Below are 6000 nucleotides of genomic sequence, written 5' to 3'. Positions count from 1 at the left end.
TTCAAACCAACACAACGGGTAACCTGTGTGCCACTGCCTCCCAGTAATTCAAACCATGGCGGCTAACAGGACAGATTACATACTTAACTCTATATATTTACAGTATTCATACTGGGTTACTCTGTCATCATAGGAAGTTCACCATCATCACATTATGTTAATGTTAATATACAGTAATACAAAAGGTGTGGAGAGATTTTCATTTTATTAATGGATTACTTTGCAGAATAGAAAACAAAGACCTTGCCTCACACACACATACAAAAAGACACTTGACAATGACCTCTGACCTTCACATGAGCATGTGTGGGCATGCATACACACACACACACATTCCAAACATCTTATTTGAACTAAGTAGTGTTTAGAGAAACACACCTTCATTTATAAATATGAATGGAACAAAACATCACTGTGTCAACCCAGAACTATCAAGAAGACACTGAGAAGACCATATAAAACTTAGCTTTGCTTTTATCTCAGTGGCTTAAATTCCACAGGGTTTAAAAATACAGCTAAAGACATCTGCTCTTGAAAGCTTTTCTTTCTGGTCTCCTCCTATTTTAAGAATATTTGTGCATGGCTATCTCAATAATTTGAACAGTCTTCGCTTGGGACAGTCATTTGATCAAGTGACCTTTACACATGAACAACTCACATATATCACAGCTTTAAGCTCCAAGACAGAAAGCCATTGGTTCTTCTTAGAACCAAATTTACACTGCACCATTAATAGAAATTAGAAGCAATAGCTGAAGGCAGAAGGAAAAATGGATGGGGCTGAAAAGAAAGCATACCTGGGGCTGTAAATCCAGTTAAGAACCCACGGCTGCAGCTCGTGGCCCTAGCAGTGAACCTACTACTGTAATTTTGCTAAAATCCTCTCTCTTACCCATAAATTAGTGAGGCTCTCAACCCTCATCAGTGAAGTTTCACTGTGTAATAATTGTGACACAAGCTAGTGTTATCTGAGAGGAGGGAACTTCAATTGAGAAAATGCCTCCATAAAATCCAGTTTGTAGGGCATTTCTTTAATTTGCAATTGATGAGGGAGGATCCAGCCCACTGTGGGTGGGGCCATCACTGTCCTGATGGTCCTGAGATTTATAAGAAAGCAACCTGAGTAAACCATGGGGAGCAAGCCAGTAAGCAGCACCCTTCCATGGCCTCTGCATCAGCCTCCATGGCATACGGTCTCCAGGTTCCTGCCCTGACTTCCTTTGATGAACAGTGCTGTGGAAGTGTAAGCTGAATAAACCCTTTCCTCCCCAACTTGCTTTTTGGTCATGGTGTTTCAACAGCAATAGAAATCCTAACTAAGACATTCAGCAAACTCTTTACCATCTGAACCATATTGCCAGTGAACCATACAATGATTTTCTTGGCTTCATTTCCAGGCTGTCCATTGCTAGTGTAGAAACACAGTCGGTTCTGTTTGTTGACTATGCAACCCTGCAACTCTTGTGAGCTTGTTTGTAAGTTCCTGGCAGTTTGTATGTGTGGCCTTTTCCATTCCATTCCCATTTCCTAGGTGCTAGATCGTGTCATCTGCAAAGACGCTTTGTTTTTGTTTTCCTTTCCGATTCCAATTCCTTTTCTTGTCTAGTTGGCCTGGTTTTGCCCTAGAGCCTCCAGTTCGACACTGAATAGAAACGGTAAGAGCAGATATATCAGTCTTCTAGACGATCTTAAGGGATTTTTTTAGTCTTTTAGCTGCCTTTAATCCCAGCATTCAGAGGGCAAAGGCAAGCAGACCTCTGTGAGTTTGAGCCTGGTCTACAGAGTGAGTTCCAGGATAGCCAGGGTCACACAAAGAAATCTCATCTTAAAAAACAAAACAAAAGAACAAAGAAGAGTTCAGCCTAATGAAGTAAATGCAATATGAAAGAATCATCTCTAAAATAACCAAAATTTACATGTTAATGAGATTGACTACAAAGTTTCCCCTAAATGTTCAGTTATGTGTATTCTATGAATTATCTACTTATATTTAAATGGTTAGAAATGGGACTTTGGAAGGAGTCACTGTCTCCCATCTTTATTAGTAAAATACAAATACAGTTTAATTAATTCTTTAATCCTAGCTATATTTTAGATATTAATTAAATCAATAAAGAACAGTACTTGAAGTAAAAACCATGAATGTTGGTATTAGACTGATGTCTTTTGTAATCTTTGGATAAGAAGAGTTAGCCCAAGTCTTCATATATCCAAATAGAATAAATGAAGTTAAAGGTTAAGTTAAAACTAGATTATTTTGGGCTGGAGAGATGGCTCAGTGGTTAAGAGCACTGACTGCTCTTTCAGAAGTCCTGAGTTCAAATCCCAGCAACCACATGGTGGTTCATAACCATCTATAATAAGATCTGATGTCCTCTTCTGGTGTGTCTGAAGACAGCTACAGTGTACTTACATGTAATAAATAAATAAAACTAGATTATTTTGTTTTATCCAAATTATACTGAATGACGAGAATATATGTATTTATAAAGACTGAAAAAACTTGACTCATTCAAACATTAGTTTTGAATAAGATAGCAGTACAAAAAGTAAAGAGTTTTAACGAAAAGGCATCACGTGAAAGTTCATAATATCTTCATTTGTAACTTCATTAAAATCAATTCAAGTATTAGCATTATGGCCAGAGAGAATATTAAGATATAAACAATTTTTAATTACAAAAGTATTTAAGAAACACAAGAAGTGGGAGAAACATTTAGTTCCTCGGAGCACTTGTTTGTCAGTGGTGCTGAAAATGGGTCCATTCAGCATTTCAGAAGTCCGCAAGACTCAGGAGGTGCAAGTAAAAGACCCCCGAAGAGGGGAGACCCTCTTTCAAGTCTCGGGATGATGCGACCCCCTAAGGACTCTCGAAAGACTGTCCTTGCTGCAATCGCACGAAGTTTATTCACAGGAACCAGTGCTCTGGGGCCATACGCAGGGGTAGAGGAGTTCGACCCCAAGTAGCTGGGAAAGGGGGTATTTAAAGGAAAAACCATAACCCAAAGAGGTAGGGAGGGCGTTATTGGAAAATACCAGTGAAAAAGCACAAGGGGGAACTAATAATCACAAGGGGAAACTCCCTGCTTCTCAAGATTGTTCTCAAGATTTTAATCTAATTTTTGTGGTCAGCGAAGCTCCTGGAACAGGATGCTCCAGGGCCCAACTATTTTTCTTTCTTGGCTCCAACTTGGTCTAGGGGGTCGAACTTAAATTTTCTACCTTACACAAGAAAGTTCCTCCTCATTGTGAGTCAGAAGGACCTAGAGACAATACTGGTATCTTAATCACTACAGAGTCTTTGCTGTAATGTCTTTTTCTCTCTCTCGTTTAGTTGGTGGAATCGTCTGTGTTTTTTTTAATCCTTTGAGAAAAACTCTAGAACGAATTTTGAATTTTAGTTATCAAATTAAAAGTCTTGGGGCTCGAGAGATAGCTCATGAGTTAAGAACACTGGTTGCTTTTCCAGAGAACCCAGGTTCAATTCCCAGCACTAACTGTTGGTAAGACCAGTTCCAGGGGATCTGATGCCCTCTTTGAGCCTCCACAAACACCCGGCAGAGACGTGGTGCACAGACGTATAGGCAAAACACCCATAGACATAAAATAATTCTTTAAAAAGTTAAGTCTTTTATAATTCTATGCATTATTTATTTAATATACCCAATTTCATAAACAGATTTAAATTTTTGCTCATTAAAACAAGCTTACAATCACTATGTAATTTAGAAGGAATGTCCTAAATAAGGTGTCCCTCTCTAAACAGAGTTTTATCCTTGAAGCAGTGACTAACTGTCCAAAAAGAAAAGGCTTTGCTCAATGGTACAATGTAAAAAACTAAGTAATAATCACAGGTTTTAAATATCCATTTAGTAAGAGGCTACTAAAAACAAATCAATACTTAAGAAAATATTGTTGTAAAAATCCAAATTTTAATTGTATCTCAGGGTAATGAATTAACCTTAACAATTTTATAACCTTTAAATTATTTTAAACTTAGTTACAATATTCATTTTAAACAACTTTTTACAACATATTTTAATCTTAACACTAGTAAATAAAATTTAGAAAACAATTTAATGAGATAACTTTACACAAAAACTCAGGAGACTATATCTAAAACCCCAAAAACATATATCTTATATATCCAATATTTATGAACACAGGTATATTAATGGTTTATTTTCTTCACCAAATTTAAATCAATTGCTTGTTAAATATTTCACATCCTACCCCCTAGTTCTTACCATCTTTTCACCCTCTCTTTTATAATGTCCCTGAATTTCAGGGAGGATATACATATATATATGTGTGTGTGTGTGTGTGTGTGTGTGTGTGTGTGTATATATATATATATTACACACATATATTATATATAGTATATATATGATATATATTATGTATAATATATAGTATACACACATATATGATATATTATGTATAATATATAGTATATATACACAATATGACATATAGTATGGTATATATATATCACATATATGATATATATGTTAGTGACAGAAGTGAGAACTCTTACATACACACACACACACACACACACATATATATATATGTATATATATATATATATATATATACATATATGTATATGTACATATATATGATAGGTATCTCACATTTGTAGGGGGGCACTCCACTCACACTTTCTCTCTGCACTTTGACCGGTTGTGAGTTTCTGCATTAACTGCAATTAGCATAATAAAATTCTGCGATGAGGGTTGAGAGCTGCACTGATTTATGGGTAAGAAAGAGGAATTTTGAAAGCAGTTTGATATGAAGTCCATTTAGCACCCACAGTGGGCTGGGTTCTCCCATATCAATCACTAATAAAGACAACCCCTCACAGACATGCCCAATCTGAAGGCATTTCTTCAGTTGAGGATTCCTCTTCCCAAGTGACTTTAATTTACATCACATTGGTAAAAATTGGTAAAACCCGGGGCCTAGCAAACACAGAAGTGGATACTCACAGTCAGCTATTGGATGGATCACAGGGCCCCCAATGGAGGAGCAAGAGAAAGTACCCAAAGAGCTAAAGGGATCTGCAACCCTATAGGTGGAACAACATTATGAACTAACCAGTACCCCGGAGCTCTTGACTCTAGCTGCATATGTATCAAAAGATGGCCTAGTCGGCCATCACTGGAAAGAGAGGCCCATTGGACACGCAAACTGTATATGCCCCAGTACAGGGGAACACCAGGGCCAAAAAGTGGGAGTGGGTAGGGAGGGGAGTCGGGGGGAGGGTATGGGGGGACTTTTGGGATAGCATTGGAACTGTAAATGAGGAAAATACCTAATAAAAATATTTTTAAAAAATTGGTAAAGCAAAACAAAAAACCCAGGACACTTCAATTATCAAACTGTACAGTACTAATATATAAACAGCCATCTCTATCAGTGGAAGAGGATCAAGAGTCCAGAAATAAACCTGGAGAGCCACATCAACTCCTTTTTCGAATAAAAGAACCAATACAATTTAAATGAAGAATACCCCACATAAGTGGGACGGTTGGATATCCACACGTAAGAATAAAATACAAGCTTACTCCATCCATTACAATAATTAACTCAAGATCTGGATCTGGGGATGTGGCCCAATGGTACAGCACTTACCTAACATGTCCAGTGCCTTGGGTTCAATGCCCAGCACTGAAAACAAACAAAACCGAACTCATCGTGGATCAAAAGATCAAATGTAATACATAAGACTAGAAGCCTCCTAAACCTGAAGGCCGTGAATTCAAGTTAGGCAACACTTCTTAGAGAACCTGATTGCAGCGACAAGAGAAAGCAGCTGGCTCAGCAGACAGCAACTGCTACACAGTAGGATGACCTGCTTGAGCCTCAGAAGTTATAATAAAGCTGGGCGTGGCCGTGCACTGATCACCCCAGGACTGGGTGCAGGGCAGAGGCAGGTGAATCCCTGGGGCTTTCCAGCTTAGGAGCTCACTAGGTTTCAGGTTCAGTGAGAGATCC

Source organism: Mus musculus, chromosome 18, assembly GCF_000001635.26.
Source record: "Mus musculus strain C57BL/6J chromosome 18, GRCm38.p6 C57BL/6J".
Lineage (NCBI taxonomy): Eukaryota > Metazoa > Chordata > Mammalia > Rodentia > Muridae > Mus > Mus musculus.
This window is presented reverse-complemented; position numbering follows the sequence as displayed.